The sequence below is a fragment of the Schistocerca nitens genome, chromosome 5 (assembly GCF_023898315.1).
Source record: "Schistocerca nitens isolate TAMUIC-IGC-003100 chromosome 5, iqSchNite1.1, whole genome shotgun sequence".
Lineage (NCBI taxonomy): Eukaryota > Metazoa > Arthropoda > Insecta > Orthoptera > Acrididae > Schistocerca > Schistocerca nitens.
In genome coordinates, this window is record NC_064618.1 from 867508081 (window position 1) to 867518601 (window position 10521).

Sequence of the window (10521 nt, forward strand, 5' to 3'; positions counted from 1 at the left end):
TACACCCAGGACAAGATCTTCAGTGTGTTGGACAGTTGCATCTCCAGGTGTTTTAACTTTTGAAAAGCAAGCAACACTGATGGTTAGGGAAGTTGCCTTTCCCAGAAGAACACTACAACTGCCATACAGGATGACTAAGAATCAGTTTCACTCTAGCAGTGAATCTACATAGACTCTGCCCATTTGCATTTCTTGTGAAAGTGTTGTTAGTACTCATATATGCGTTCCATGTAGCGTTAATGCATTTCATGCAAAATAAACACTCCTAGGACATGTCTGTGCACTGCATGACTGGTGATTCCTAAGGTGCATTGTTAATGTGTCATATAACTTTGTGAACAGCCTCTTAGTTGCTTGTGATGTAGTGAGGTAGGTGGAGTGGGAGATCACTTGCTTGACCTTCAGTTTGCAGACCTATAAAGGAGGCAAGTGCATAAATACAATCCCGTTACCTACCTATGTTTGTGCTTCTATCCTACATATCTGCCCCTCCACTCAGTTACACCATGAGAACACAATTTTTCCTTTAATATGGTTCTGTTGCACTTAGATATGGTAGGCACATTTAATGTTTGATTTTCACACACTTCATTTGAAGATAAACATTACTTTAATATCTTTAGAGCTGCAATTTTTTTTCATCCTTTGAATGCATAAACGTGTAGTCGTAGAGAAAAAATGAGTAGGAGCTTTTTTGTAGACAATTTAATGTAGCTTAATTTTATACTCGTAGGCATTTTTGGTAGAAAATGCAGATTTAGTGTTATTTGAGAAACACACAGAAAATGACTTTTAAACCAATCCCCAGCCCCATGCGCAGACCCCACCAGTAAAGATTTTTAGTATGTTGTTCATGATGCTTTCTTCTAGCATTGTGCAAAAAGTTGGACAACCTGATTTTTTTGCTCTTTGTGTACTGGACTACTGGATCTACAGACAGAAGTGAGGGGCAACCTCACTTTAAGAGAACAAGCCTGGGAGACAAGGATTAGTTTCTGTTGGGGCTTGGGCAGGACTATATGGGGAGTAGGATACTTATTGAAAGGCAAGTAGAGAGAGTAGGACATTGACTGAAAGGGTGTAGGGATAGTAAGACATTGATTGAAAGGGGAGTAGAGGTGAAATGAAGCGTTATTTTAGTTGGAGAAGGGGAGGAAAAGTTAGGGTCATAACAAAATAGAAATAACCAGGTAGCTAAAAATGAAGTTTTAGATGAAAGTAGAGGTACTCTTCGGATGAAGTATATTGTAATTTGGGTGTCTTGAGTGTGAGATGTAGCTAAAATAGAAGAGTTTTGTGAAAGTAGCATGAAGAGGATGTATCAAAAGGGTTTTCTAGACAGCAGTAGTTACGTAAAGCAGAACAGCAAATGCAAAGACATAAGTTGGCTTAAGTTGTGATACACTGAGGGAGAAGTGAAAGAACATTTCAAACAAGAGTAACAGAAGGAAGAAGAAAGAACATCTGAAGAGGAAGACGGAATGGAAGGTGAAGATGAAGAGGGTGTGGGGATGGGAGGAGGGGAAGATATTGCGCAGGAATTTGTTTTTGTAAATCTGGTATGCAGAATAATTACCTAGCTGGAGCACAAGGATGGGACTTAAATACTTAGAAATTTCAAATATTTCTAGGGCTTTTTAGTATTACTTAACACTTATGGCACAGCTCTTATGCACATTACCTGAGGACTGACTAAATATGTGGCTTTTTGGAAGTTAGAATTTCAATACTTTTTAGTTTTGTTGGATTTTTACTTTAAATATACAGGGTTATTACAAATGATTGAAGCGATTTCACAGCTCTACAATAACTTTATTATTTGAGATATTTTCACAATGCTTTGCACACACATACAAAAACTCAAAAAGTTTTTTTAGGCATTCACAAATGTTCGATATGTGCCCCTTTAGTGATTCAGCAGACATCAAGCTGATAATCAAGTTCCTCCCACACTCGGTGCAGCATGTCCCCATCAATGAGTTCGAAAGTATCGTTGATGTGAGCTCGCAGTTCTGGCACGTTTCTTGGTAGAGGAGGTTTTAACACTGAATCTTTCACATAACCCCACAGAAAGAAATCGCATGGGGTTAAGTCGGGAGAGCATGGAGGTCATGACATGAATTGCTGATCATGATCTCCACCACGACCGATCCATCGGTTTTCCAATCTCCTGTTTAAGAAATGCCGAACATCATGATGGAAGTGCAGTGGAGCACCATCCTGTTGAAAGATGAAGTTGGTGCTGTCAGTCTCCAGTTGTGGCATGAGCCAATTTTCCAACATGTCCAGATACACGTGTCCCGTAACGTTTTTTTTGCAGAAGAAAAAGGGGCCGTAAACTTTAAACCATGAGATTGCACAAAACACGTTAACTTTTGGTGAATTGCGAATTTGCTGCACGAATGCGTGAGGATTCTCTACCGCCCAGATTCGCACATTGTGTCTGTTCACTTCACCATTAAGAAAAATTGTTGCTTCATCACTGAAAACAAGTTTCGCACTGAACGCATCCTCTTCCATGAGCTGTTGCAACCACGCCGAAAATTCAAAGCGTTTGACTTTGTCATCGGATGTCAGGGCTTGTAGCAATTGTAAATGGTAAGGCTTCTGCTTTAGCCTTTTCCGTAAGATTTTCCAAACTGTCGGCTGTGGTACGTTTAGCTCCCTGCTTGCTTTATTCGTCGACTTCCACGGGCTACACGTGAAACTTGCCCGCACGCATTCAACCGTTTCTTCGGTCACTGCAGGCCGACCTGTTGATTTCCCCTTACAGAGGCATCCAGAAGCTTTAAACTGCACATACCATCGCCGAATGGAGTTAGCAGTTGGTGGATCTTTGTTGAACTAAGTCCTGAAGTGTCGTTGCACTGTTATGACTGACTGATGTGAGTGCATTTCAAACACGACATACGCTTTCTCGGCTCCTGTCGCCATTTTGTCTCACTGCGCTCTCGAGCGCTCTGGTGGCAGGAACCTGAAGTGCGGCTTTAGCCAAACAAAACTTTATGAGTTTTTCTACGTATCTGTAGTGTGTCGTGACCATATGTCAATGAATGGAGCTACAGTGAATTTATGAAATCGCTTCAATCATTTGTAATAGCCCTGTACATATTTTGGCATTGCTATTGTTAAATATGAACTTGCAGATGAAACTTCAGTTTAATAGTAATTATAGCAGACAAGAAAATGAAAATTATTTCTGGAATTCAAATATATACCCTGGTAAACAAACAAATGATCTTTCTGTTTAAATTTATTTTACAACCAATTTAAATATAAATAAACATACAAAACACAACAACAAAGAAAAATTGCATTAATAGTGGAGTACAGTGTGATACAAATTGAAACCTGGGGAGATATATAGTCCAACATTACACTCACTGGAATCATATGCTAGGTTTAATTTCTGATTTACCTGCAGGAAAATCCTCCATAACAACACAATCTGTTAAAATAATACAATAAAGGTGTAATCTGAGTCATCATCAGATATTTAGTTCTCATCATCTGCAGACTCGTCAAGAACTTTGTAAATTATTTGCTCCAGACATTTCTTCTCTTCACTGCACATTTTGAACACAAAATCAACACAAAAGCACACAAAATGCATGAAACAGAGCGATGCCCACAAAACAAGAGACGATAACAAAGGTTTCAAAAATAATGAATTTATACAGTGATACTGTTTGTACCATCTCGCAGAATGTATGAAGCCTTTAACCTGACAGGTGTTTGTGGAAGCTGTAAATATATTTGACACTGCAGAAAATTATCATAACTGGTGTGACATAATATTGTAGCGGGAAGGGGTAGAAGGCACCGTATTAAGACTCATCCAAGCTTTCCAAGTGATTTATTGTTTCCAGCTACAGTGTCGCGTTCCCCTCAGTCTGCGTCACCGGGTCCCGCAATCCTGAGGATGCCACCTCAGTAACCGATCAAGCGCTCTGCTAATGTGTCGGTCTTATATGGCTGCGGTGATATGGCGATGTCAGGGCTGCACTTGCAGCTGACTCAGCAGCCTTCGACCTGCACTGCCTCAGCGGCGCCCGCTGACAACTGCAAGGTGGCCCACACGTTGCGTCCTTGCCGGCGTGGCTTGGGTCGCAGTGACACCAAACACCTGGCATCCGACAGCTGAATCTGTGGCCCTCGCCCTGGGTGTCTCTGGTGCATGTTGGGAGCCAAGACAACTGCCTGCGGTAGTGAGCCGTGGAATGGCCAGCTGCTGGTTGGCTACAGACTCTGCGTCGGCCTCAGAGGGTCGAACCAGTGACCCGCTGTGGACTGGAACGCTGGCATCCCATCTGCTGCTGCGTGTAGCTGGTGGTGTGACATGCCCCGCCATCCAGGAGAGCTGTCACACTTGAATGCTTTGTTAGTGAACTGGCACCTATTTATATGTGGCTGTGCATCTCTGCTTTGATAAATGTACTGCTCTGTGTCATGTACTCGTAACACTTAGGTTGGCCAGTGGGCCCCTTCTGCCTGTGCCTTGTGCCATGCAAACCTCTGATTGTACTTTTTTCTGGCGGTTCTATGCCCCTGTGGCCTCTATTTTACTTCACAACTGCTGGTGAGCATAACTCACCGTAAACAGGCCCGCGCCTGGCTGTAACTTGCGCGCTCAGAAATATTGTACCAAAACTGACTTTTCCTGTCCCAAACAGTAGTGCCACTACATTATTACCCCCTTCTTTAACTAACTCTTAACTTGTTTGGGTCAGCACCTATGACATATTTCCATACTTTTAGAAAACTTAAATGTGGTCTAGTGTCCCTTAAAACACATGACATGAAACAAAACGTAAAAATTCCTTACTGGACTTCCACTACTCAATCAACCCCTTACCTACTTGTCTCACACCCTCGATATCCAATCCACTGGGACTTGGACTACCCTTGGTTCCCTTTTGGAACTGGCTCTCTGCCTGATCAGAATGAAAACAACACATAATAACGTTAAGGCTGCAAAGACACTCGACACAGAGGTTCTCCAAATGATCGTTATATGCCGTTGCCTTTCCCTATACTGAGTGACATGTTGCACAAGCTATTCAGCTGATATGCGCCCCTCTTGCTCTAAAATGAACTGGTTTACGGATCTCAACAGACCTGCCTCCTGAGTTTGATCTAACAAGGTCAGATTCTGCCTTGGCAAAAACTCTAAAGTGGCTTCTGGCCAGTACATCTGTGGCTGCGTAACATTCAGTTGCTTGACTCCTGAAATTGATGCTGAAGGTTGGTCTTATTATGTTACACACAGTACCATTGACTAAAATTCTGCTCCCCTCAAGCTATATACATTTCGCTTCTGCAAATACTCCCCGCTCAAAACAACTTGCTACTACTACCAAATTCTCATAGGTGGAGAAGATCCAGTGCATCCTGACCCATTGCAAACTCAATTTTGGCTTCACGATATTCCTTGGACAGTCTATTCCTTTCCCCCTAGCTAAAAATAGCTGCACCATGCATGTGTCTGGATTGGTGCTTACCATCCTGGTTTGACATACTGTTACCTTCCCTCTGTGGCAGCTTCGTAATTACTCCCTTGTCATCTTGGCTTACCAGTTGTTAGCTGCTGAAATCATCAATACCTCCTTAGTTTTCACTTCCACAAACTTGCTCAATGCTCCCCTTTTCAGTGATCTGAGGACAGGGATCACCGTCACCCTTCCTCCCTCTTCAAAAAGACTGCTGTCCCCAGCAGGCTCACAGTACTCAAAAACACATACAACATATGAAAATACAATGCCTAAATAATCTACACAAACCCAATGATACAAAAAAAGAAAACAAAAAAATTACAAATACCTCACTATTTTCTGGATTGCAAAGCATATGGTACTTCTTCCTGGTTTTCTCTGTGCTTAGCACCTCTCTTCGCTCTCTCTTTCTTCCTCTTTCCTTCCTGTGCCACTCCTGGAATCACATCCAGGCAACCCTTACATGGCTGTAACCGCCCAATGTGTACTATCAATCCCCTAGTTGGCAGCTGAAGCTTAACATTAACGGGGCATGTGGTTTCAACTACTTGGTAAGGCCTTTGGTACCTCGCGATGAACTTCTTCGTTTTTCCCTTTTGCTGTATAGGGGCTGGATAGCATTACCCATTGCCCTACTCTATACTGTGGTAAACTTCCTTTGCACTTCACTGTGTCTTCCTGCCCTTCCAAAGCCTTTGTATTCACATTTTGTGCCCATTTCCAAACATCCCCAATTGTTCTCATGGATTGACGTACAGATTCACCAGTCTTTCCTTTCTGTAGATTCACCAAATGAAATGGTGACGGAATTTTTTGGCCGTACACTACCTCATACAGAGAGAAATCGGTATTGGTATGGACTTTTGCATTGTATGTGCATACAAAATGCTTCAAATACTCATCCCCCAGACTGTGATGAGAATCCACATAAAAACTCAGCATCTTCCCTATTGTTCTGTGTACCCGTTCTGTCCTTCTGTTGGCCTGTGGATGCAACATGCTTGTCCTCAACTACTTTACGTTCAACAGTTTACACAGTTCCTTCATTAAATCTGACATGAAAATGGTCCCCAGTAATTATTGTCTCCAGTACACCAAACTTAAAAATCCAGTTGTTTACTAACACTTGCATGACCATTGCTGCCTGTTGATTTGGCGGTGCCGCCATCTCCACATACCTCAAAAGATGGTCTATTATTATCAGAACGAAACTGTTCCCCAATGGTGTTCACCTGAAAGGTCCTAAGACATCTATCCCCAACATAGAGAATGGACATGTTGCTTCCACTATCTGTATCTGTTTCCAACTCAAATCTGCTCTCTGCACACATGGTATACAATACTTGACGTACTGATCCACATCTACTTTCCTACCTCTCCACCAACACCTCTTCAGCAATCTCCTATCCGTCACTCTACACCCTCCATGACCAGATAACACGTGATCATGTGCTTCCTTTAAAACCTCATCCCTCAGCTTCACTGGCACTACTGCCCTGGGTCCTAACTTCGATTCTCTGCACAGAAGGCCGTCATACATATTAAATTGTGGCTGTGTCCTATACAATTTACAATTGTTGTCAGCATCCTGTAATTCTTGCCATACCGCTAGGTATGACTTCTACTTCTGCCACCTTCCTACTTAGTGCATCCGCAATACCATACTTCTTCCAAGGCTTGTGCACCACCTTGTAGTCAAATGCACTAAGCCTCACAGCCCATCTAGAGAGTCTAGTGGATGGATCCTTCAACTGCAACAACCACTTCAATGCAGCATGATCTGTCACTACCCAAAATCTTCTCCCATATAAATAACATTTAAAATATGTAATTCCATAGATTACGCTAAGCATCTCCCTCTCTGTTGTTGAGTAATTCCTCTCTGCTGCATCAACTGCCTAGACACATAGGCTACAGGATGTTCTTTCCCATCAATTTCCTGACTAAGAACACACCCTAATGCTTGATTCAATGCATCGTGCGCTAGTATAAACTCCTTTTCAAAATCTGGAAACACAAGAACCAGACTTGATGTTAACACTTCTTTCAGTTTGTCAAATGCCTTCCGACACTCTTCTGTCCACTCAAATTTCACACCCTTCCATAACAGTTGCATAAATGGCTGCACTAAATCTGCAAAACCCTTCACAAACTTCTTATAGAAATTGCAAGAAAGACTGCACTTCCTTAACTGTTTTCTGTTCCCAAAAATCCCTTACAGCCTATACGACCTCGGATCTGTTCACACTCCATCCTTACTGATAATATGATGCAAATATTTTACTTCTTCTAATACAAAATGACACTTCTCCAGGCTCAACGTCAAACAGGCTGCTCTTAACCTCGTAAAGACTTTCCTTAACCGCTGTCTACGTTGCTCCATACTACTTGAAAACACTATAATGTCATACAAATAGACAAGACACTGCTGCAGTTTTAAACCCCTCAAGACACTGTCTAGCAACCTCTGAAATGTTGCTGGAGCATTTTTCAAAACGAATGGCATTTTGATGTACTGGTAATGGCTTCCAGGAGTAGAGAACACAATTTTTGGATGATCCTCTGGAGCCACCTCTAACTGATGATAACCACTTGTCAAATCCATCGTAAGTACTGGCACTGTTCTAAGTGAGCCAAAGTCTCCAATATGTTTGGAATGGGGTATGCATCAATTACTGTCTTATTATTGAGGTATCGGTAGTCAAAACAGAACCTGTATTTCTGAATTCCATACATAAATTTTTTAGGCACAGTGACAATGCCCGCTCCCCAGCAACTATTACTATGCTCTATAAAACCGTCTGCAAGCTGCTGAGTAATTAAATCCTCCACAATTAGCTACAAATAGCTTGGTATTCTGTATGGTTTACAGTAAACAGGTGCTTCATTCCCTGTTGGTATCCTATGTTGAACTAATGGAGTTGCTGGCAATGGCCCTTGCAGAAAAAACAAATCCTTAAATTCCCACAATAATTCTTCCATGTGCTCTCTTTCTCCTCCTTTCAAATGCTTGATTTTGTCACACAATGCAGTCCTATAGGCAGTTAGTGGTTGACCACTTTGCCTACCTCTCAAACACTAGTCTTTGTCATCTGGCACATCCCAATTTGCTACTAAAACTCCTTTTCTCAAATTTGCATCTACAGTGCTAAAATTATCTATGTTAATGGGAATTACTCGCCCATCATTCCTGTCCTATAAGTGTATAATACTACGTTTCACAAAACAACCCAATGGAACCAAAACTTCATTATCTTCAAATGGTTCAATAACACATATTGTACCCACAGGTAGTTTCGACTCCACACTTACCCAAAGAGACTTCCCGGTGCCACCAGACACACACTCATGCAAATTAAGCCTTAATACTAATGTACGTCGTTCAATTGGTTTGTTCATTCACTGAATGCCCCTCACGACAGCTCTGCATCAACAACAGTTTCCCCTAGCTGAAATAACTTTCCAACAAGTTCCACAGTTCGTTGTCTAAGGTCAATTTTGGCATGATGTTGATGCAAGAAATCTACTCCTAGGGTCGTGTTGTAGCCCTCGCTTACTCATGGTACTACTTCCATGCACACATCAAATCAGACTTTCCCTGTGCAAAAGTCAACTGTCACTGACCCCAAAGGTGGGACCCCCTTATCCCTCATGCTATGCAACCTATAACGTGGTGGGCCTAACTTCCTTCATCCCATTAAACACTTAGTAGCTACTGACACTTGCTCCCCTGTGTCCAAAAAAATCTTAAACATTTTAGTTCCTATGGATCCTACCACGGAACATTCCTCTGCATACGTATTTGAAATTAAACGGGAGCTCTCTTAGGTGGGTCTTGGGCCCCTCTGCCATTTAACGATTGTCCTCCTCTACTAACTCCACTTCTCCATCCTCCACACTGCTGATTTCCACCCCTTCCTCTATTCCTCAGTGATAGGGTACATTGCCTCTGCACATGACCTGTATGACCACACTTATAACATTTTATACATGCAGTAAACACTGTTTGTCTATCAAGTACCCCCATTGCCAAATCTATTTCCTCACATTGAATTGCCAGCTGAATGGCTGAATACAAATCTTTCTGAGTCCTTTGACACACTTTCCACTATATATGTGCCAGTAACCCCCTCAAAAATACATTAAGTGCCCTTTGCTCGGCCTCTTGCAACAGAACACCATTTGCTTCGTTGCTCTGACCCAAATTGTAAGTGTACTCATTAATTTCTCTTATTCTATCCCCAAATTTCTCTACCATCTCCACCTGTCTCTTTGTCATTGTACTCAAACTCTCCCTAAAGTACTGAGCACTATTCTCTTTCTTTACTTTTTTAAAAGCCTCTCCTTCAACTGCATAAACTGTCCTGCCTTCCTTAAGGCCTCAGAAAACCTTGCATATGTCTTCGTTTCACCCATTAATATAATCTTGGCTACATTTAACAACTGTTCATCTGACCAGTCATTAATCACAGCTGAAGTTTCCAAGTCCTCCACAAACAAACACAGATCCTCAGATGCCTTTCCATAAAAGGGAATAATCAAACTCGCGGCAGCTGGCATCCTAGGAAACAACAACTGATCCGATGTGGTTTCCCACTCACTTCTAGATGTTAATTCACTCCTCAACTGCGAATTGTCCGCTGTCAACTGTGCTACATTTTCCAACAAAATCCATACTGCTTCTGGTTTCAACACACCTCGCATTCCTGACTCTGCAATTGTGTTGCTTTTGTTCCCTGTTAATCCTGAAACCTCGCATTCCTGACTCTGCAATTGTGTTGCTTTTGTTCCCTGTTAATCCTGAAACAAAACATTTAATTACAAGAATAACCCAACTCTCTACACCTCACCATCATCATACTCAGTAACATCATACTCAAACCAATACAAAAGTAATTAAATGCCACGAAAAGAAATAATAAATCTTACTGCCCCAAATACACTAACACTTATTCTGAAAAAAAATAATGATAATAATAATAATAATAATAATAATACGCCCATGCAAAACATCTACAGTGGCCTGCCA